This window comes from Pan paniscus, chromosome 8, assembly GCF_029289425.2.
Source record: "Pan paniscus chromosome 8, NHGRI_mPanPan1-v2.0_pri, whole genome shotgun sequence".
NCBI classification, from domain to species: domain Eukaryota; kingdom Metazoa; phylum Chordata; class Mammalia; order Primates; family Hominidae; genus Pan; species Pan paniscus.
Window position 1 is genome coordinate 22,094,829 of NC_073257.2, and position 25,166 is coordinate 22,119,994.

At 34.1% G+C, this 25,166-nt stretch overlaps 1 long non-coding RNA gene across 1 annotated transcript; it reads left to right on the forward strand.

Moving 5' to 3' along the window:
• Positions 1-1,428: 1,428 nt before the first annotated feature.
• Positions 1,429-24,893, forward strand: LOC117974495 (uncharacterized). Its single transcript, XR_004664514.3, has 4 exons — positions 1,429-1,486; positions 2,979-3,142; positions 8,681-8,791; positions 20,948-24,893. It is a non-coding gene; the product is annotated as an uncharacterized LOC117974495 (long non-coding RNA).
• The last annotated feature ends 273 nt before the right edge of the window (positions 24,894-25,166 follow it).

Consider the following 25,166-nt stretch of genomic DNA (forward strand, 5'->3'; position numbering starts at 1 on the left):
GGCCATGATTATTTTTTAATGACACATGCATAATATGCTTACCATGAAAATCGTGTATAGTCCTTCCAATAAGGCTGTTGGGTATGGGTAAACTGCAAATTCAAGAGAAACTGGAAAGAAAAATGATTATAACATATTTATTGTAGGTGGCAAATTGTCCCATTTCAGTGGAGAGGTCTCACTCCCCTACAGGGTTATTTAAATACAACCTCAAATTATAAAGATCCTTCAATTAATTATATTAATGTTCTATTCCTTAAAAACTGCCTGTTTGGAAACAGCAAAAAACCTCAAAAAAAAAACAAACAAAAAACAATGAAAGAAAAAAATTATTTTGCGCTATTTGGGAGACTTAATATATTTTATTTTATCATCTCTATCTCGCATAATGATGTTATTTTTTGCAAACTAAACTAAAGAAACAGCCTGTAACACAAACAACAGGTTTAGTAGGAACATTTAATTGCCCTTCATTTTAGCAAATGTATTTTCAACAGTCTTGTGATTCAAAGATACAATTAGAATGTTTATCTTTATTTTTTTTTCTTTTGGAAAAAGGTCATACTTCTGGCAGAGAGGAACTGTAATGACTTTTCTTTTTTTTTTTCCTTCTGTATCTGTAGTATGTTTCATCTCCTACTGACATCTAATTGCAAATAAAATTCTCTTTGGGATGCATTACAGGCCAGAAAATTGGCTGGAATATGGATCTTCACTGGGATTTTGCTACATTAAAGAATAATCAATACTTTGTGTCTACATAAAAACACCTTCGGTATGAAAAAGCTCATTGTAAAACACCACTTAAGAAAACAATACATGTTGTGGAAGGAATTTATGCAAGATGGTTAAGATGCTAATCTTTTAGCATCTCATTATTTTATTAATTTCTCATCTATGGTTTCTTTCATGAGATTTTTTTTTCAAAGTAAAAAACGCAACAAATAAAAATGAGTTCCTACCTATATACTTACAGATTAAAAAGCTTCAGAAAAGAAGTAACATTCATACCACACAAAATAAATTTCTACACACAAATTGCATATAAATTGAAGAAGAAAACCAAAAATAATTTTTGGGAAGTTACTTCTAAACTACATTTTACATTAGCAGCTGTTAGAAAAAAATCCTGATTGACTTTAAAGAAAACTACAAAGATTTTTTATAAAGAGAAAGGATTATAATAACCTCAGATTTTTGCAAAGGCATCAAGTCCAAGAATGTGAATTTATATCATGTTAAATCATTAAGCCAGTGGCTGAGAGGTTAAAGATATTTTTAGAAATACAAGGAAAAGATTTAACCTTTAACAGAATTTTTCAATAAAATAAGGTGAGTAATTAAAGAAAAAGAATGACAAAGGAAGCAGAACATATATATATATATATATATGTCATATCAAGCAATGCAGTATTTCAGATGGACAGATGAAGAAAGGAGCTTCAGAAGACGGGTTTTCAGAAGACAGTATTTAACTGAATATCAGGTAAACTGGAGCATTTGGAGCAAAACAAACTTAACCTTATAAGTAGGTTGTAGATAGTTCCATTTCAACAAAGGGGTAATGTTATGCTACTTAATAAATTGAGAACAAAGAAAAGAGCTAATATTACCATTTTGATTATATTGTACAATAAATCTGAAAAAAGTGAATACAATGTGTAAGTTTTAAAGGAAGAAACAAAATTATCATTCACATATGATATTATTGCCTATGTGAATATATAGCAGAATCATTTGGTAAAATTTTAGAATTAAGAAAAGAGCTTAAGAAGGTTGCTAGAAATATGATTAATATAAATATTAATTGCATTTCTATACAGTGTAACAAAGTATTAGAAGAAAATATTTTAGAAGTTTTTTATTTCATAAACCATATATTTGTGTGTAATTTGCAGTAGCAAATGTATGTTTGTTAAAATAAGTAGTCTTTCAAAATGTACATTATATGTAGTCAAACATAGGCTATATATGATGTATTATGTATTAGATATGTCATTTCATGTGTCATATTATATACAAGTGTCATACATATCTACAAAAAGATGGACAAGACTTATTTTGGTAAAATTTTAATAAATATCTTATTAAGATTAAGTATATTGACCTAAATAATGAAGAAATATGCCATATTCACAAGTATATTTTTAATATATCAATTCTTTACAAATTGAAAGAAGAGTCTATGCAACATTCACCCAGCTCTCAAATTTGAGTGGAGTCATTGTTGAACTTGTAAACTGATGTTTAAATGTATACAGAAGAACAACAATGAAGAAGCCAGGCACCTTTGAAGGGAGTAGACATCAAGAGTTATTTTAGCACAGGAATTAAAAAAAAAAAAAGAAAAAAAGACTAATGCAATAGAATGGAGAGCTCACACTTAGATCTACACACATATGTAAGCAAATAAAAAATAATTCATAATTTAATAAATGGGACTGCAGCAATCAGTTTCTATTAAGGGAAGAATATGTAATTGAATTCTTACATTATAAAATGTTTCTAAATGGATGAAAAATTGAAGTATCAAAACCAAATTTAAAAACATTTGGAGAAAACACAGGTGAATATCTATTATGTGTCAGTAGGAAAGGATTTCTTAAACAGAACAAAAAAGTCCACATGTTAAAAGAAATAAATGATAAATTTGATTCCATTAAAATTGAAGATACCTATTAAGCACAATAAATGATAAAGAACTTTTAAAAATTCACCTAAAGATACTTACTTAACATGTAAGTGATAAATAATTCATATCTATAATATAAAGTATGCACTAATGAAGAATATAACATATATAATCTTAATATATAAATAAATTTATATATTCTATTCCCTCTATTTTCTCTTACAAAATATTGTTCATTGTTTTGAGACACTATTATCCACCTACTGCAGTATCAAATTTGATGGTATTTTGGAAATCTCCATCACGCATTTTAGGATGCACCAATATAATATACCTTCTGTTACAGATCTCCAAAATCGTGCTATTTAATAGAAGCCTTGCCCAGAAGCCAGTTTCAGGCATTATGCACCTCTAACAAAGTAATTTCACTTAGATTCTGATCGCATGAACATAATAACTTCAAGACAGTCAAGACAAGGTGCTGATCTTCTGCGGATGCCTCCCTGGGAGGTGAGTATTCTGAAGACTAAAGCCCACACAGGTGAAACTGATTTTGGTATGAGGTGAGGCAGGGAAAAGGGAAAACATGTCACATAGTGGATTCAGATCTTTAAAAGCAGACAGTGCAGAACTGGTATGACTTCAGTTTGTAGAATTAGCTATCTAAATAAAATATTAATCTGAGTATATCTTTAAGGCAAGAAAAATTACATCACAATTGCATAAACGACACAGATCATTCCTCTGACTGGTTTGTCTGTTCGTTGTTTTGTTTTGTTTGGAATCAAGGATTCACTTTGACTGACAGTAAACTAAAAGGATAACCGGAATACTACCCCAAAAGTATCCTGAATGGGAAACAGGAATGTCCAGTAGAATTAATAATAAAAAACACCTATCATTAGGAATTAGGCTCTCTGGATTCTCATTTCTCCACTAGTTACCTGTGATACTGGGAGGTCATTTGGGCAGCATTTAATTCGTAAATGAATGTCCATTGATCTTCCAAAAGCATTCTGAATTTTTATTTTTTATCGAATATAGCAAAATTTTGAAAAGAGACTGCAGCAAGATAAGAACCAAGCAGAAAGATGCAAACAGGAGGATACTGTAAAAACCTAGCTGAAAATGAGGGTAGAGATCAGGGCAAAGGCAACAGAGATAGTAAGAAATGGTCAGATTCAAGAGATTTTGGTCACAGTAGAGTTTTGTTGGAGTGAATGTGGCATACGAAAAGAAAGAGGAGTTTAAGGTAGCTTCAAATTATGGCCTGAGCACCTGGAAGGGATGGTGTTCTCATCAACTGAGGGGCAGCCTAGAGCAAGAGTGCTTGACAAGATCTGATTGTCTGTGTTAGAATCTTGTCTCTGAAATTGACTGGGATTTTGGACAAGTTAGTTAATTTTTGTGTATCTTGTTTCCCTTCTCTGTGAAAAGGAGTTGATTATATTATTACTGTATAAAGTTGTTTAATCCATAAATGAGAGAATTTATGTAAAGGATTTAGAACAGTGAGTGGTTCATAGTAAGCACTCAATAAACGATATTCTCTATGATTCTCCTGAAACTAGCCTGAGAACAAAGACCCTGCACAAGATCCCCTTGTAAACAAGGAGGCAGTGCTACTGTCAGGGAAGATGTCACAATCCATATGTTAAAGATCACTAAATTTTAGTAAAATCAAGCTGTTGACGTTTACTTCCTGCTTAATCAAATAGTTTGCTCAACCAACCTAGTAATTGGCTACCATGAAATTTGCCTCCAAATGGACTGTGACTAATTGAAACAAAAATGGATGGTTCAGTAGCAAAGCTTAGTCTTAATCAGCGTGTCTAGTAGGATAACTTTGAGTTTTTATCCATGTGTTTGAAAACAAATTAAGTTGGAATGTTGTCAAGTCAGACAGAACTGGTTTCCATTTATGCTTCCATGCTTACTGACTGTATGACCTTCAGTTTCCTCAATTACAAATGAGGGTAACAGTGTAAATAATGTCATGGGATTATTTGGGGGATTAAATAAGACTGTAAACCCACTTAGCATAGTTCTATGGCTATCGTAGTTGTTCAGTAAATATTAATCGTTCTGATAGTGATGGTAAGAATTCTGATGCTGATAATTGAAAGCACGGTGAATAGTCATTCATGAACTGATAATCAAGAAAATTACATGAAAGTCATTTTTATAACGTCTACTATTTACCTCTAGCAGCTTTTAAAAGTCTAATAAATGAAGCAAATTATCCATGAGTGTTTAATAGTGGAATGAGGTGCCACAACTCTCACATGGATAAAATATATTAGGTTTTTATTTGCTCCCCAAACAACATGCCTCCACTTTCCTTCCCTATTCTCTTTCCAAAAAGAATAACATATTCAGGTTTATGTGTATGTTAGCATCCTTTAGGACTCTTTAATCTCTTTTTGAAGCACTGTAGAAAGTAATGAGATCCCCAAAGAAAGCCTGAAGGGCCTCTAAATAACCAGAAAGGAATAGCTAATCTCTTACAGTCAAGCCTTGTAAAAAAGCAATTTGTTCATTAATGATAGAAATAAAGCATCTTCACTTGAGAATTAATCCTCATCTTCCATAAAACAAAATCACCTTCTGTATACATGTGAAGAGAAACAGACAGGACTGGAGTCAGTGGGGGTAAATCTTGCATAATACACTAGCCTTAATAGTGCTGCTAAAAAAAGAAAAAAGAAAAAAGAAAGACTGAAAATCTCATTAGCACCTTATCTCATGGAGAACTCAAAGGTAAGCAGCAAAGGAGGGGGGTCTTGCAATGCAATTAGTGGCTGTTAAATTTAGAGAAAATTAGAGGGGCTATTCTCTACCCAGTTCCTAGTCAACATTGAGTCACTGGGCTGAATTTTTTAAGGGCTGGTTCATTAAGAAACGATCACAGCAGGTGTAGTTTTCCATATTAAGACAAGAGCCAGCATTCTTTATGCCTTCAGTCAACCCAGTGGGACATTAAGGCATGCTTCCCAGCACAGCACATTTATTTGAAATTTTTGTTTACCTCTGAACACCTGCAGGACTAGGTTCCTGACATATTAAATATGTGTATCACACTTTGTACTTGAATTATACTTTACACTTTTCTCACTTTAGATGCTGTATTTTTGCCACACATTACACTTATGAAGTGACAATATAATCATTTCCTTGGGCTATTACTTACAGCACTCTAGTGGATGTATGTGAGTGCAGTATTACCTATTTTAAAGATGGAAACACTCACCTATCTGTCTGTCGATCTATCACCCATCTATGAGTTGATAAGTATCTTTTCAAAATTAAGTAGAACAATTTTATTTTCAAGACTCATTTGCTAAACCTATTGTATAAAGTTTTCTGAACTTACAAGGAGGCAAAGTTGTAAAATAAAGAAGATAATACATTAGGTGTGATTCCCTAAAAGCCTTTCATCTTTTTTCATTATCTCCCAGTCTCTTTATTTTAAGATACTATATATAAAGAAATTACTCACTCCCTCCCATTTTTGTCCTGAAATGTGGAGTCATGTAAACTAATTGCTTTAATCTGAAGACAAAACCTCAGTGATCTAAAACCTTGTATGTCTCTGAAATCATACAAGTCAAAATGTAACTACATATGTGTAAATGATTTGTAAACTGTAAATGAGAAACATAATTTTACATTTCATCTGTGGAGATTATTATTTATGACTAGCTATTTGGTTCCTAGAACAAAGTACAGCAGCTTTCCAGGTGTTTATTGGAAAGAAGTAATGAGGTTCTTGGGAAGAGACATAGACTATTTCAGATAATTAGCATAATTTGTTAAAACCATATTTGTTAATTCCGAGGATTAAAGCATGGGCTGGAAAAATACAATCGCAGTAACATCACAGTGACATCTGTACTAGTGAAGTTACAGAAAAAGGACTTTGTAGACTGAAGAGAACTAAGTTATACTGGGTCTTATAAAGTTTATAAAATACCACCCACTCAAAAAAAAAAAGGAAATTGACACTATAAAAAAATTACAAAACTTCTATAATTGATTAGATAGCTGCATAACAGTTGCAACTTTATATTATAAAAAAGTAATCACCTATGTTTTGAAGATTTAGGAGACATATATTGAATACATTTTCAAAGAACACAAACAAAACTAAAAATTCTTATAATAATGAGAAATAGACCCCGAAGATTTCTAGAGTACCATGACATAAAGTGCTGTTAAATGGCAAACTGTCATTCCCAAAGGATTATCAAATATATGCTTCTGAGGCAACTGACTTTCCCATGTGGGGATAACAGAGGTAAGTTGGGGATAAAATATGGATGATAATGGAGTTAAGTCATCCCTTATACCATAGTAATATTTTAAAAAGCATTAAAACAAAAATATATCAATATTACCAGAAAATATCCACAGCTTGAAGTCTGTGCTCACAGGACATCTGAAACTCTAATAGATAACCTATGATACTTCTGATTTGAGGAAAAGATGACAGACAGAATTGAAAGACACAATAGCCACTGGAGGGTAGGAGGAAGTAATGGCAGGGAAAGGCTAGAGATAGGGAACTCCAAATTCTGCATAGAAGTGTGCTCAAATCTATGACTGGGCATGATTTCAGAATGTGCACTGAATGAATTCAAGGCAGCACAGGAAAAGACCAAACAACTTAACAAAAATTTGAGCTTATACCAAAAGAGAGAATTTGGAGTTTATTGCTGCATATGGTGTTAAGTAAAAATCTAATTTATTGTTTCTTTAATGACCATCCAGTTGCTTTCTGACCATGTACTAAAAATATTATGTTTACTTTTTTGACATGATATGCCACATAGATTATGTACTCTATGTACATCTATTTCTAGGGTTTCTATTCTATTCACTCGTAACCTTGCCACTTATGCTCTAGTTTTAATTATGAGACTTTACTGAATGGTTTGAAGGCTGATAAAGGGCTGTTGTCCTTTGGATTATTTCTCTTTCTCAGTGGTTTCCTTGTTCTTTTTGCAGATTTTTTTCCATATAAACTATAGTATCAGCATGTTTAGTTCCAAAGTAACAGGTTTGTTGGCATTTTTATTATGAAAGAAAGCGCTATATTAACTTAGGAAGAACTAACATTTTGAAGGTGTTGAGTCATGCTTGTTAGGATCAAGGGATGTCTATTCATTTGTTCAAATCTAACATTGTGTTGATCAGGAGTACTTTAAATTTTTCCTTATAAACACTTTGGACATTTCCTATTAACTTTATCCTTAAGTATTTGATTATCTTTGTTATTATAAATGGGGTTTTCTCTACCATTATGTCCAAAAACTAGTTATTGTTTATTACAAAAATGTATTGATTTCTATACATTATTTTTGTATCATGCTATATTCCTTACTTATTTTGTTGGTTGAGTTAGTTCTAGCATTGTTTCCCTATGGTTTTTCAGGTGTACTTGTACATCATCTGCAAGTATCTTTTTTCTTCTTCATTAACAATCATGACCCTAATTGTGGTCTCTTATTTAGTTCCACGGACTCATACCTCTAATAACTATGGAAATATTGGGCATCCCTTTCTCATTCCTTGTTTTAGAAGTACCTCTAGTTTCTTTTACTTTTGTTTCTGATGAAGTATAATGTTGGCTTTAGGACTAAGCATGTATATTGCATTGTGTTAAGAAAGCAGCCACGAATTCCTATATTCTTGAGTGCTTTTTTCCAGAATGAGAGTTATATTTTGCTAAAAGTATTTTCAGCATCTATGTAGATAGTTACAACTCGTTCCTTTAAAAAAATCTACTGAAACAATGTATCATAATAATGGATTTCCTGATAGCATACCAACTTTAAACCTTTAGAATAAATCCCACTTTCTCATAGTGTGTTATTAGTTTAATATAGTGGTGGATTTTGTTAATATTTTATTTAGTAAATTTGCATCGATATTCAAAAATGAGATAAATCTATTGTTTTCTTTTTAATATTAGCCTTTTCAGATTTAGATAATAAGGTTATACTTGCTTCAAAAAATAAAATAGTAAAATTTTCTTTATTTTCAAAGCTCTGAAGTAATTTCAGGCTTATTGGGACATAGAAGATTGGAAAAATTTCTCTGTGAAACATCTGGGATTCATTTCATGTTAGGTTTCTCCAAAGATAAGAAACCAACAAGGTATGTGTGTGTGTTTTTATATATGAGTATAAATATATAAATAAATAGATGTATTTATATGTTTATAATGCATATAATATACATATGGAGTATATGTATACTTTACATACATATATAATTTTTATATGTACAGAAAGGGAGAAAAAGAAAAAGGAAAAATTTATTACTTTAAATAATTGGCTTACACTAGCATGGAGATTGTCAAGTCTAAACATCTGCAGGGTAGACCAGCAGTCTGAATACCCAGGGAAGAGTTGATGTTGCAGTTCGTCTGAATGACACCTGCCAGCAGAGTTCTCTCTTCCCAAGGGAGCTCAGTTTCTTTTCTGCTAAGGTGTTCAACTGATTAGATGAGATCTCCTCAATTTAGAAATGGGTCATCTGCTTTACTCCAAGTCTACTGTTTTAAATGTTAATCTTATCTAAAAAAACACATTCACAGAAATATATACCATAATGTATGACTAAATATCTGGATACCATGGTCTACCCAAGTTGATACACAAAATTAGGCATCACAGATTCTTTTTATAGAGTAGTTCCTTGGTTACTTGGAAATTGTGAGGTTCAAATACTCTATCTGTAGTTATGTCAATCTACATTTTAAAATGCAATTGTATAGAGGTTTGCAAAGTTTATTTTTTATTATAATTTGAACTTTTATTTTAGATTTGGGGGTACATGTGCAGGTTTGATATTGCGTGATGCTGAGGTTTTGGATGCGAATGATCCTATGACCAACTTAGTGAGTGCAGTACCCAACAGCTAGTTTTTCAAACTTTGGCCATCTCCCCAGTTAGTCGCCAATGTTTATTGATGCCATATTTATGTCTATAAATACCAGATATTGAGCCACCACTTATAAGTGAGAACACTTGGTATTTGGTTTTCTATTCTTGCATTAATTTGATTAAGATTATGGCCTCTAGCTGCATCCATGTTGCTGCTAAGGACATAATTTTATTCTTTTTTATGGCTGTGTAGTATTCTATCGTGTATATGTACCACATTTTCTTTACCCAATGCACTGTTGATGGCACCCTAGGTTGAATACATGTCTTTGCTATTGTGAATAGTGCTGCAATGAACACACACATGTATGTGTCTTTTTGGTACAGCAGTTTATTTTCTTTTGGATATATATGCAGTAATGGATTCACTGGGTTGAATCGTAGTTCTGTTTCAAGTTCTTTGAGAAATCTCCAAACTGCTTTCCACAGTGGATAAACTAATTTACATTCTCACCAGCAGTGTATCAGCGTTCCCTTTTTCCTGCAGTCTCGCCAGCATCTGTTGTTTTCAGAATTTTTAATAATAGCCATTCTGACTGGTGTGTGAGATGCTATCTCATTGTGGTGTTGATTTGCATTTCTCTAATGATTAGTGATGTTGAGCATTTTTTTTATGTTTGTAGGCTGTTTGTATATTCTCTTTTGAGAAGTGTCTGTTCATGCCTTTTGCCTACTTTTTAATATAGGTATTTGGTTTTTGTTTGTTGAATTAAGATTCTTGTAGATTCTCAATATTAGAGTGAAGAATCTGTAAGAAATTAGATATCCAATCTGTATCTTGCTTTGGGCAGTAGGGCCATTTTAATTATACTGATTCTTCCAATTCATGAGCATGTAATGTTTTTCTGTTTTTCCATGTGTCAACTATGATTTCTTTTAGCAGAGTTTTGTAGTTCTCCTTGCAGAGGTATTCAACTTCCTTGATTAGATGTATTCCTAGGTATTTCTTGGACTACTTTAAATGGAACTGTGTTTTTGATTTGGCTCTCAGCTTTAACGGTATTAACATATAGAAATTTTACTGATTTTTGTACATTGATTTTGTATCCTGAAACTTTACTGAAGTCACTTGTCAGTTCCAGGAGGCTTCTGGTGGCATCTTTCTTGGCACAGAATGATAAAATCAGTGAAGAGAGATAGTTTGACTTCTTTTCCTTTTGGATGCCTTTTATTTCTTTCTCTTGCCTGATTGCTCTGGTAAGGCCCTCCAGTACTTTGCTGAACAGAAGCAGTAATAGGGGGTATCCTTGTCTTGTTCCAGTTCTCAAATGCAGCAAAAGCAGTATTAAGTAAAAGTTTATAGTGCTAAATGCCTACCTGAAAAAGTTAGAAACATCTCAAATTAACAACCTAACATCGCACCTAGAGGAACTAGTAAAACAAGGATGAACTAACCCCAAAACTAGCAGAAGAAAATAAATAACTAAAACCAGAGGGGAACTCTATAAATCTGAGACTAAAAACATTCATACAAAGAATCAACAAAACTAAAAGTTGGTTCTTTGAAAGGATAAATAAGTATCAATTAAACTACTCCCTACATTAACAAAGGAAAAAAGAGAGAAGATACAAGTAAGCACAATCAGAAAAGACAAAGGTGACATTACAACTAATCCCACAGAAATACGAAAGATTCTCAGAGACTATTATTATGGACACATCTATGCACACAAACTAGAAAATGTAGAGGAAACAGAAGATAGATTCCTGGGAACACACAACCTCCTGAGATTGAAGCAGGAAGACACTGGGACCCTGAACAGACGAATCTTGAGTTCCAAAATTGAATCAGTAATAAAAAGAAAAGCCCCAGACCTGCTGGATTCATCAAATTCTACCAGAAGTGCAATGAGTAGCTAGTACCAATTCTACTGAAACTACAAAAAATTGAGGAGGTGGGTTCCTCCCTAGCTAATTTTACGAAGCCAGCATTGGCCTGAAACCAAAACCTGGCAAAGACACAACAGAGACAATAGCAGGGCAGTATCCCTAAGAAACACACACCACACAAATCCTCAATAAAATACCACCCAACCAAATTCAGCAGCATATAAAAAAGTTAATTCATCACAATCAATAGACTTCATTCCTAGGAGGTAAAGTTGGTTCAACATATGCAAATCAGTAAATGGGATTCACGACATCAACAAAATTTACAGCAAAATCCATATGACTATCTCAATAGACATGGGAAGAACTCTTGATAAAATCCAGCATCCCTCATGATAAAAACATTCAACAAACTAGGCATTGAAGGAACATATCTCAAAGTAATAAGAGCATTCTGTGACAAACCCATAACCATCATCATATTGAACCGGCAAAAGCTAGAAGCATTTTCCTTGAGAACTGGAGCAAGAAAAAGATGCCCACTTTCACCACTCCTATGAAACATAGTACTGGAAGTCCTAGCCAGAGTAATCAGGCAAGAGAAAGAAATAAAAGGAATCCAAATAGGCAAAGAAGAAGTCAAATTATCTCTCTTTGCTGATAATATGATTTTATATCTAGAAAACCCTAAAGACTCAACAAGCGAGGCATCGAAGGATCATGCCACAAAGTAATAAGAGCCATCTATGACAAACCCACTGCCAACATTATGCTGAATGAACAAAAGCTGGAAGCGTTCCCTTGTTTGTTCTTCATAACGTATTTTAACTTCTATGTATGGCTTACTCAACAGTGGGCTTTTTCTATGTTCCTCCTTCCCTCTTTCTTTCCCCCATATTTTAGCTGCATCATATTTACATTGACTCACCATGTACTATTTATACATTAATTTTCCTCCATCATCTACCCTTTAATTTATCTTTAGGGCTATAATTACATATGTCCAAGTGTGCATCATAAATTCTTTTGCTTAAGAATTTCAAATGATCTCTTGTTTAGATAAAATCCACACTCAGATATTCCTCAAAAAAGGCATGTGGATAAGGAATCCCTAAGTTTTTGTATTTAAAACTGTTTTTCTATAACCTTGATATTTATCTGACAAGTTAGCTAGAATTAAAATTCTTGGTCCACACTTCCTTTCATTGGGTTTTTGTTGTTGTTGTTAAATGCTACTCTACTGTTGCCTTTCTGTGCATATTATTTTTGAAAAGTCTGATTCCAGTATGTTTTCCTTTTTTTCTTTAGATACTATTTTGTTTTCTGTATTCTTTTAGAATTTAAGAGGTGTACTAGGCTATGTCTTGGATTTTATCATTGTGAATCAATTTTCTCAGGTACCAAATGGGTATTTTCAATATGTACATTCTTTATGTCTTCTTTTATACCTGGAAAGTATTATTTAATTATACAATTAAGTCTGTATTTTCTTCTTTAAATAATCTAATTACATGAATGTCATGAGTATTTTTTGGCCTAATTTTCATTTTAACCACTTTCTACCTATTTTTCTTATTTCTTTGTTTAATTTTCATGTTTGTAGTTATTTCACTATCTTATCAATATCTTTCTTATGGTTTTAAGTCTATTCTTTGCAAATCTTGTAATTTAGTCTTAGTTTTCTGAGATCATTTTGTCATATTCTTCCATTTCTTTTCTCTGTTTAATCTATAATATTTACTTCTTCCTTAGTTGTTAAAATATTTGATGCAAGGTGGTTTGCAACATATCCAAATACCTTTTAAATTGCATTTAATTTAGAGTTTTGTCTTACAGCTTTTTCTGTATTATTTCGGCGTGGGGTTTGAAGGGAAATGGAGCAGCAGAGATGTGAGAAATCTTGTTTGCTAATTATTTTGTTTACTTCGCATCAGATTATTATTTTTCTTTTGTTCATTTTCTAGATTTTGGGTGATTTATAAGATTCCTTCCTTATTGATTTCTTCTTCTTTTAGGAGTAAAGTCCAGTTTCCATTGTATTTTTATTATTTGGTGCTGGAACGAGGTGTTCAATGTCCACTGATATCTGGCTGTTCTTTGTTCTGGGTCTGTCTGGACCTACATTTTCCCCCTTGGCTCCATTCTCCTGCTTCACCGTACAGTTGGCAAAGGGGGCTTCCCCTTCGTAGGGGCTTTTGTCTTATAACTTCACATTTTCAAAAACAATCACATCAAATCACACATAATCAAAAGCCCTTCCCCTGTATCAGTGCTCTGATTTACAAGGACATATTTCCTAACAGGGTGGACTTCCCCTTTCTGCTGGTAATATTAGAGAAATTTGAGGCCAGATGCTAGCTGCCTGCTCATCTCTTCCCTGTGGTTGTCCTTGGACAGCCTCTAGAGCCTTGCCATAAAGACTGGCAGGAAGTGTGTGAGCAGGTGCTTGCCGGGATTTTGTGATTTTTTTAAAATTTTTAATTAATAGTTATTTTGAACCTTTTTCATTTTCTGTCTGCTATTTATGCCAAGGGTACTGGTTTGGGGTAGAGTATCTATCCTTTTGTTAGTTTTGTTTTGGGTGTGTTTGGTGACACAGACAGGTAGCAGCCATTTTCTTCAGCTGTCCAGAGTCAGGAATATATGTGTAATAGCCTATTTTGTATTCTCCATAGACTTATTAATTGCAGTTTTGAGCCTATTTTTTTTTGGTTGTGTGTGTGTGTGCATGTGTGTATGTTTGCTTCAAGGCTGACAATACAAACCTTTAACTTATCAGAGTTCATTTAGAGTCAGTACTGTTCCACTTCACATTTCATCCATGATACCTTCTTCTTCCTACTTCACACTTTTTACAATACATTTGGCATTTCCCACTTCCAACTTTACACTCCATCACAAATATAATAAACAAACTATATCATGTTGACTTATCTCACCCCAGCATCATTGTTATTTTTATCATATATTTTATTTCTATGTATGTTATAAAATCCACTTTTCAATGTTATTACTTTGGCTTTCAATAGTCTTTTGTTTTTTAGAAAAACTTATAACTAGGAAAAATAATAACATATTTTCTTTTTATATTTACTTGTGATCTTTGTGTTATCTAATGATACAACTTTCCATCTGTTATTATTTTCTTTCAGCCTGAAGAATATCTTTTAGCATTTCTTATAGTGCTTTTCTATTAGCTATTAATTTTCTCAGCATTTGCTCATTTCAAAATGTATTCTATTCATTCCTGTTTCCGAAAGTTATTATTGCTGACTATAGAATTGGGGACTTATAATTTTCTTTTGTTTTATTTCATTTAGGCCTTTAACATTTCATTATGTTATCCTCTTTTCTCTATTGTCTACAATAAAAGGTCAGATATAATTTTTGACTTTGTTATCTCGTATGCACTCTGTCTTTATTCTTTTCCTGCTTTCAAGATTTTCTTTTTCTCTTTGGTTTCAGCAGGGTTTTGCACTGAAATTCTTCCACTAGGACTGGTCATAAACACCACACTGCATCTTTTCTCACCTATGTGGCTCTATGTGTATTTAAAGGGCTTTGACTTGCATGCATTTGAGTTTGTGCTTTGTTAGGAGATCTGTGAAAATCTCAAGCACTTCTTAAGCTTTTAGCCAGCTCAATCTCTGAATTCTGTCTCCCTGTGGAGCTTTGTGAGGGCTTGGATTTAGACTTTGATCGGGAAAATCTTGAGTTCAGTTTCTCATAGCAAGACCCTTACTCTTAAGGAAAGTCTTTCTGATGTTTCAGCTGGATGCCTACAGCGTGAAGGAGAGGTTAAGGTGGTCTCTTCACACTGGGTAGCCTGGAAATCCAAGGTCTCAGATAATCCTTGTCTTCTAGTGTCTCAATCCTATAACAGCTGGTTAGGCTTGGGTAATTTCACCTACATATGAGCAGCCTATCCGTCAGGCCAATGCTTAAGGTACCCCCTACAGGAGCTTTTGAGCACCCCAACCTATGCAGTTATGTCTGTCCCTCCATTCTGTGCCCCGCTCTGCAAAGTCCGACCACTTCAATTGCCCTAAATTCTGATCTCTGCCTCCTCAACATGTTTCAAACACTGTGCACTGCTTGGACTCCAGCTCGATGCCACAAAGTCAGGAAACTGTCCTAGGCAAAAAGCCAGGACAATTTGGAGACTCACCTTATGAGTTTTCTTTCCTTCAGGAATTACATTTCTACACTGTCAATTGTCTAGTCTCTGAAAACAATTGCTTTGTATTCCTCCAATTTTATGTTTGTTTACAATGGACAGGCTAGTGTGCTACCAGTTACTCTGCTATGACTGGTGGTAGAAGTCCCACATTTTACATTATATCAATGTATTTGCCAGGGTTCTCCAGAGAAACAGAACCAATAGGAGAGAGATATATATGGAAATGGATTTATTATGAGGAATTGGCTCATGCAGTTATGGAGACTGAGAGGTGAGTCTGCTGCCTGTAAGCTGGAGACCCAGGAGAAAGCAGATGGTGTAGTTTCAGTCCGAGTCTGGAGGCCCAGGAAACAGAAGCAATGATGTCCAAGGGCAGGGAGAGATGGATGTCCCAGCTCCAGAACAGACAGCAGATTCACCCTTCCTCTGCCCTTTTGTTCTATTTGGGCCTCTAGTGGATTACATGATGCCAGTTCCCACTGGGGAGGGTGATATTCTTTGCTGACTCTACTGATTCAAGTGCTAATCTCTTCTCAGAAACAAGCTTTCAGGGTCCTGCATGGTGGCTGATGTCTGTAATCATAGCACTTAGGGAGGCCAAGGTAGGCAGACCACTTGAGGTTGAAAGTTTGAGACCAGGCTGGCCAACATTGCAAAACCTGTCTCTACTTAAAATAAAAAAAATAATAATAAAAAAATTAGCCTGGGGTGAGGGGACACACCTGTAATCCTAGCTGCTCAGGAGGCTGAGGCAGGAGAATCCCTTTAACCTGGGAGGCGGAGGTTGCAGTGAGCTGAGATGGTGCCACTGCACTCCAGTCTGGGTGACAAAGTGAGGCTCCATCTCAAATACATAAATAAATAAATAATAAAAGAAACACCCTCTCAGACACACCCAGAGATAATGCCTTCTTAGCTATTGGGGCATCCCTTAGCCAGTCAAGTTGGTGGACACAACTAACCAGTAAAATGGCCTACGTATTACATCAGTTTTGGAAACAGTGGTCTTTAGATCCATGGAACTTCTAAAGAACATTGTTAGCCAGAGTTTACAAGTCAAATATTATTTATGAATGCTAGCTGTATTTTATGTACTGTGCTAAGAATTAGAGATAAAGAGACAAAAGACGCAAAAACCAGGAATGGCTTATGATCTTATGTGGCTTATAGATATCCAGGGGTAATTGAAAATAAATGGTTTAACATTTACAAGTGTGAAAACTGGAGGGAAGGAGGAACATATGACATTAAGGGAGGACATAATAAGAAGACCGAATTTATTTCTAGAGTGGTCAGCAATATTTGTGGAGGATACAAAAAAGTAGAAGATATAAGTAGGCGTCAGATGATCCAAGGCCAATTATACCATTGCTATCTCAAGTTTCATATTTTCCACTCCCACCCCAGTTAGATTTCTTACTCCAAAGTGTTATTACGAGGATTAAATGTGTTTATTTAATGCCATATGGTGAACACTCAGTAAATCTGAGTTTTCCTCTTAATTCTTATTTTTAAAATCTTGTTTCCTAGCAAAGGATCTGAAATCTTCCTTATTTTTTGAGGCTGTCTCATGCTAGAAGAGATGGCACCTTGTCAGGTATGAGCTTACCAGTCTGAAGCATGAGACACTTTCCATCTGCCTCTCTCTCTCTCTCTGATCTTCTGGAAATGTATTTATCCAAAGCAGAATGATGACATTTATTTCCTGATACATTGGCATGAATAAAATGTGGTTTCCACGAGTCAAATTTATTCCCCGGGAAGGTATATTTTTTTGTCTTTCACACACTCCATGGCTTCCCACCTAAGCTCCAATAGAACCAAAGCCTTCTTGTTTCCCTGCTTCCTGGGCCAACTTTTTCCAGACCATAATCCTCTTAATTCTTACATTTAACTTCAAATCTAGCCTCTATTTTTGGTAACAATCCTGATCCTGGTTAAAACTTATTTGTGTCTTTTAGATGAGCCCTGGTTTCTGTTAGTCTGTCCGTGATACGGGTTTATGGCTGATTTGCTGGGAAATGATGCCTGTCTCAGCAGATAGGTGTATCTGTCGTTATTGCACTTTCTACCAAAGTGTGGACTTTGTCACACTGTATATATATTTCACAAACCTGTTCTTCCCTAATGGGAGGACTCATTCTAAGATGAGACGCACCACACAGTAAGCTCCCTAGAATGAGAAGTAACAGGATTGATCCTATGTTCTAAGATTTTATGATTCCTTCAATTTCCTTTAATTCTAGAGCAGAAAGATTGTTTGAAGTACCTACCTCTTGGAGAACAATTTCTTTCCCCATACCCAAAAGTGGTAAGGAATGGCATGAAAAAGAGCCTGGTATTTATTTTTGCTTTAATGAAATTGCCAGATTTAACAGCATTATACATCAACTAGAATAAGCAGTCACTAGGTATCTATAATACTTTTCATACTGCTCAAAAAACAACAGTGGTTTCAGAGTTCAAGATTAGGGTTCCAGTCTAAAATTTGCAAGAAGTTATGCGGTTATTTTAGGTAAAACAAAAAAAAAAAACCCAAAACTTTATCTCTTTGGATTTACTTTCATGTCTATAAATTTGAAGGAATAAGCTGAGAAGTCTGCTAAATCTAACACTGCCCAGAACTCCTTTAGAAAACCACAGTTCAAACAGGTTGAAGAAATAAAGAAAAATGTTCACTTAACTGCAAATAATAAACTGTCAACCAACTTTAGAAATGACTGAATCCCTTTCCTCATCTTTCTCTTTCTTTCTCCCCTTCTTTAATGCACATCCTAGTCTGTGAGCTCTGCTTTTCAATATGCTGGTTTTTAAAGAGGGGCAACATTTTTCTATTTGATAACAAAGATGGTTTCATTGCCATTGGTTTCATTGGGTGGTTATAGATATCAATACCAGAAAAAAAATAGAACACACTTGCAATGGTAAATTTTATGTGTCAACATGGCTGAGCAACAATGTTCAGATATTTAGGCAAACATTATTCTAGATGTTTCTGTGAAGGTGGCTTTTTTGGATGAAATCAACATTCAAATTGGTGAACTTTGAATAAAGCATATTGTCCTTCATACTGTTGGAGGGCCTCATCCATTCATTTAAAAATCATGATAATAATAAAAAAAAATGACTGTCCTCCCCTGAGCAAGAGGGAATTCTCAAGCATACTGCCTTGGACTCCAGCTGGAACTCCTCCCTGAAACTCCACCCTGTGGGCCTTCCCCATCGGGTTTTAGGTTTCTACCCCTCCACAATCTGATGAACCAATTCCTTATAACAATTCTTTCTCTATATATAAGTAGGTATACACATCCTTTTGTGGGAAGTCAGGAAATTATTATGTATTCCCTGACTAATATAACTTTTTCCAAAGAGTCTGAGCAAATGGTTTCAGATTAATGATGACTGAGTTATCATAACTCTCTTGTTTCACAGCCTGAAAAAAGTGCTAGAGCCAGACAAGTAGAGGTCTCAAACTGACCATCACTAGGGCACCTATTATCCTTGATAACTGGGTAGGGATCAGCTGAATTGCAGGTACTGACAACATGGGTTCATCTAAAAGGTAATACATTCAGCCCTCCATATTCATGAGTTCCAAATCAATGGATTCAACCCACTGAAAATATTATAAATAAATGCATAACAACAATAGAACAATAAAAAATAATGCAAATACAAAACAATACAGTATAACAACTATGTAGAATTTACAATGTATTATTATAAGTAATCTAAATATGATTTAAAGTATACAGAAGGATATGCATAGGTTCTATGCAAGTACTATGCCATTTTACATAAAGAAAGTATAAAAATTTTGGATTCCAAAATTCCATGTATTTTGGTATCTGCCAGGGATCCTGAAACCAATCCCCCATGGATACAAGGGGATGAATGTAAATACGGAGAGCAAATACCCACTATACTAAATTTACACTATTTTATGATTCTACTCCCTGATATTTTCCTTGTCTTATAAAACATATTTCTCTCTGCAATGATAAATGTAAGCAAAACTTTGCATCTAAAAATGCACATATTTGAATAATGCAATAGACAGAAATTCCATACCATGTTAGGATGTCTATGAACAGGAACACTTATCCAATCACGTGTTATAGAAACCAAGGAATAATAAATTTTATAAAGACTGAGTATGTATACAATGGAGGTGGAAACTGAATCAACAAAATGAGAAAAATTCCATTAAAAAATTATAGCAAGCATCAGTAAAACTGAGTGTTTTTCCTAGTTCTGATATATATGCTATAGCACCCTATGAAAGTCACTTTAATCATTTTTATTGTCTTTATTTACAAATTAAGAAATACTATACTTACTCTTCCCACCTCTAGAGTTGTTGCAGAGATTCAAGAATGCATGCGAAATAACTTTGACAACTATTAAATCCTATGCAAACATTAGCCTATATATATTTAGGAAAAAAGCTTTTACCTCCTGTATTACTATGAACCTAAGAAGACTCTCCTAAGGAAGGAGGTGAAGTTTTACAGCGGCAAATGATGAGCTAACTCATTGAGTCCAAGCTTATGTTGAAGGTCAAAGGCACTCCATAGTAGCACAGTTTTTCCTAAAATAATACTTGGGAATATCAATTAGCTGCCATGAAAATTTCCTCAAAGGGGTTGAAATGTGCCTACAAAAGACCTGGTAAATGAGTAATTGCATTTTGTTGCCATTACAAGTTATTGCACATGATAAAATCTTCTAAGTAGGTTTTCCATTTCCAAATATTTCACTTAGGCACACACAGTATGTAGCAATTAGACAAGTAATTACTAGGATTTGGGAAAGGGACTCCATAGATGGGCAAATAAAGGAAAAAGTTGAATTCATTAAATTCAAGATGTAATATATAATATTCTCTAATAATAAATTATTCCTTCATATAATCCTTTATCTTTTAATGAATCACTCTTCCCTTGCTTACTCCTAAAGTTTTTCAAAGATGGTACTCACCAAAATACATTGTACTCCAACACATAGAACATAAAAAATAAATGCAATGTCCTTAATTTAACTAAAAATGCAACATACAAGCACTTTTGCTAATAATTACCTTATTTAACTAAATCATATGTGGTCATGTATCTTATATTTGGGAATTTAAAATATCAATATTACTTTTGAGAAAAGAAAAGAAAAGTTAGCTAAAAAAAGAAAAAGAAATATGACTGAATAAAAATGTAGGCCTATAAAAAAGAAGTGAAAAGAAAAAAGATGCATAACAAAACCATTTAAAGCTACATTTTAATGCTGTATATAAAGACATAAAAGTTGTAAATCTTTAAGTTATTCCATTTATTATATTTTGTTTTGTTTTTTAACCATCAGTATATACTACCTTGCCTCATCCTGAAGCAGCTTGAAAGTCATCCATCTTTGTCTTGTGGGATGAATGAATTTCAGTGAGTGGAAGAACCAACACTATTTTCAAATTTCATCTCAGCAAGTGTGAATATGCTGCAGCTGCATTTCCTTGTCATAATTAATTCCTGTTGGAAAACTTCATTACCAGGATTTGGAAGGCTCATGTAGAAGGCTTGGCTTCCTGAGGCCAGATTTAGTCTGGAGCATGCACAGCTGTGAAATTCCAGGAAGTATGGAAGCTGTTCAGGAAATGATGGAGCAAACTTCTACAACACCAGAGAGAACAGTTTGGCAGTTCAACATAGCGGCTCGTAGTCTCCAAGCTGAGTTGTAAGCAGAACAGGAGGAAAAAAGTATATCTTTTTCTTTTGGCTTTGGCATTTCTTTGGATGCTCATTAACTCTCCTGTTTACATCTTTGCCAGGTGGTAAGACCAGTACTACTTTGTTAGGTATGTGGATCTTGCAAATACCTCAAATGTTTTTCTCCATTCATATTTCTAGCTGTATTTTTCTTTAATCAAACATAGGTGCTATTTTATAATAGTTTAGTTCATGATCCAAATGTACTTTACTTTAGAAAGCAATGTGCTCTCAGAGGCAACATCCTAAAATTCCTAATCCTAAATGTCGATTTCATCTAATCAGAAATGAATATAAATCATAAAGGGATTCAATTAAAGAAACAATAAATAAAGCTGTAGCATACCCATGGAAAATTGGAATAGTAATAATTTTTATTTCAAATATTCTTTACCCTGTTAAATAAAGGATGGGGTTTGGAAAGATGGCTATTGTAAGGGTCAACAGCTCTAGGTGGACAGGGCAAAGACATAACTCTTCATGCTCCTTCTGGGTTGTGGTTTCTTTTAATGGCATGTCAGGTCACTTGGACTAAGACTCCAGCTCCAAACAATAAAACATTTTGATCAAGCTCTTTTGAAAATTAACTAAATATCTATCTTATCTGTTCAGGCTGCTATGACAAAAGAGCATAAACTGAATAGCTTATAAGCAACATAAATTCATTTCTCAAAGTTCTGGAGGCTGAGAAGTCCAAAATCAGTAAGCTGGCCGAGTCAGCACCTAGGAAAGTCCTACTTCCTCATATAGGTTGCCATCTTGCTGGGTTCTCACGTGGTAGAAGGAATGAGCTGGCTCTCTGTGTTCTCTTTTCTAAGGGCACTGCTATGGTCTCAATGATTGCCATTCATATGTGGAAATCCTAACCTCCAAAATTATGGTATTAGGAGGTGAGGCCTTTGGAAGTTACTTCGGTCATGAGAGATCCATCCTCACGGATGGGATTAATGACCTTATTAAAGAGCCCTGAGTAAATGTGTTCTCTTTTTCCACCACGTGAGAACACAGGTAGAAGGCTTCACCTTTGAGGCAAAATGTGAACTTTTATCAGATAGGAAATCTGCTGGCACCTGGATCTTGATCTTCCTGGCCTCTAGAACTGTAAGTAATAAATGTCTGTTGTTTATAAATACCCAGTCTAAGGTATTTATATATAACAGCTACAAGGGACTAAGGCAGTCATGAATCACCTCCCAAAGGCCCCATCTCTTAATACCATCAACTTGGCGGTTACGTTTCAACATATAAATTTTGTAGGAACACAAACATTGAGACCATAGCAATACCTAAATATTTATAAAAGTAAATTCCTTGGCCATTTTTTTGCATGAAATCTTGAAACCAAAAACATACAAGAATAATCAGATCACTGAATGTGCTGATGACCTGAGTGCTTTTCCAGTTCCTGACCTTGACATTTACACTTTAGTTTAATATTCACTGAGAAGAGAAAGGATTAACAACAGGTCTGTGACTCAACCCCTCTATGCTCCAGCATTCCCTAAGGAATGACTAACTTCAACGAGTCCTCCCATAAGGATGTTCTTATATTTACCAGCGGAAAGGTTTAAGGGAGGCATTATCTCTTAAAAAATGGTTTTTAGAAACACTCAGCCAATCTCTCCAAATTTCATTTTACAAATAAACTTTAAATTATGGGGCATTGGTGCTGCAGAATGAGTGTTAGTCACATAAATAGTGGTATCTTTGTAACTAATGGGAGATAAATTAAGAAGCCTTAAAAGGAAAAGAGCTTCCTTTGCGAACAATCTTTCACATGCGTTCTTGAAAACTTGTCTGTTAATCCAAAACTGAAATATGTTCTAATGCAGGGAAAGGGGCTCCTAGAAATGTCAACCAAAAATAGGAAATAGATCAATAGAAATGATAAATAAATATGAAAAAAGAGTTCCGTCTCATTGATAAGACACATAAATGTATTTAAAGATGTCGTGTACTCTACAGATGAGCAAATATTTCTAAAAAATGAGTGTTTGAGGTACATGTGTGGAAGAAAGGCAATTGTTTACGCAAATTCAGTGGAAATTTAACTTGATGAAAGCACTTTGGAAAAATGTTTAGAATCATCAAGTATGAATGAAGGTGTACCTGATTTATGACACAAGAATTCCAGTCACATGTACATAGTTTAGAACAATGCATTAACATATCACTAGGGCATATAGCAAAATCCAGTCTGCCTACAATTGGCCCATTGGAGACACCTAAGCGTCCATAGCAATGTCTGGATAAATATGTGTGGGCCAGGTACAGTGGCTCATGCCTGTAATCTCAGTGTTTTGGGAGGCCGAAGTGGGCTGACTTCTTGAACTCAGGAATTTAAGACTAGCCTGGGCAACAAAGTGAGACTCCATCGCTACAAAAAAAATTAAAATTAGCCGGTCATATTGGTGAGCACCTGTGGTCCCAGCTTCTCAGAAGTCTGAGAGACTGGATTGCCTGAACCCAGGAGCTGGTGGCTGCAGTTAGCTATGATCACACCACTGTACTCCAGCCTAGGCGACACAGCAAGATCCCATCTCAGGAAAAAAAAAAAGTCAAATAGTTGAACATAATTCAAAATAAAAATAAAAATTACAGTGACATATATTACCATAGATTACCTTACAAACAAAATTTAAATTAAAACCAATGTACAAAATAACATAGATATATATTCTAATTATGTAAAGTTCAAAAACAGGCAAAACTAAGCTATAATATTTAAAGAAGGTGACACAGTTGATAAAATAGGAATGAAAGGAAGGAAATTTGCAACATAAATGTCAGAAGACTGATTTCCTCAAGGAAGCAGAAGGTTGTGAGGGGTAAAAATGCATTGATGTTCTCTATCTCGCTTATTTCTTTATGCTTTTTTTCTATATGGTAATTACAGAGATTTTCCTGTAGTTCTTTGTATTAATTTTTTCTTATAAGTGTTATGTACATGTATGCTTTATACAGTAATTTAATGAAAAAAAAAATAAAAACATGATTCCCACTTTTTAATTCCCTGAGAATATTGGTAAATATTTATTTTTAGATCCCACAGTTGATAAAACATAACACGGAAATCAGACAGATGTTCCCAAGCAGACCTAAAATGTTAGCCAAATATATTTATTAGAGACCAGCTATGTCCTTCCTTTAATTATCCTGGAATGGGAAATGAAGAAGAAGGGGGCAGAATTAAAATAAGGAATGAAAAGTGGATATAAGTTATTTCAGAGTTCATGTGTATGTGAGATGTATAATATACTCTGAGAAAATCGATTGACTTAGAATTTGAAAAATATAAAATATATGACATAATGCACATGAAAAAATGCACATGATAAATTGATAACACATAATGAATAAATTCCTTTGAAAGTATTAATCCATTTATGCTACACTATATTTTCTAGCAATACTTCCTGTTAATCTCAGATAAATGAAAACATAATAATATATAGCTATAAAATAGTGATCATCTCTATGTAAACAATACAAAATTAAAATTGTGTTAATTTTCTTGGGTTTTTAAAAGTTTTATCAGATACAATTTCTAAAATATGCAGTGCTATCTTGTTTATTCTGTAGTTCCCATTCATCATCAAATTATTTCATATTTATTTTTATCACAGTGGTACTGTGATAAAATATTTGAAATTATATTCGTTTATATCTTGACTTCAATATTATAACTTCAATGTTATGACAAAGTTGAGACCCTTTGATTTTTTTTCTTTTGAGGTCTTAGACTTTTCTGAAAGAATCAGAAATATACTTGAGAGCTGAAGGAGATTATTTCAACTCAATAAAAGATAAATGTACCTATT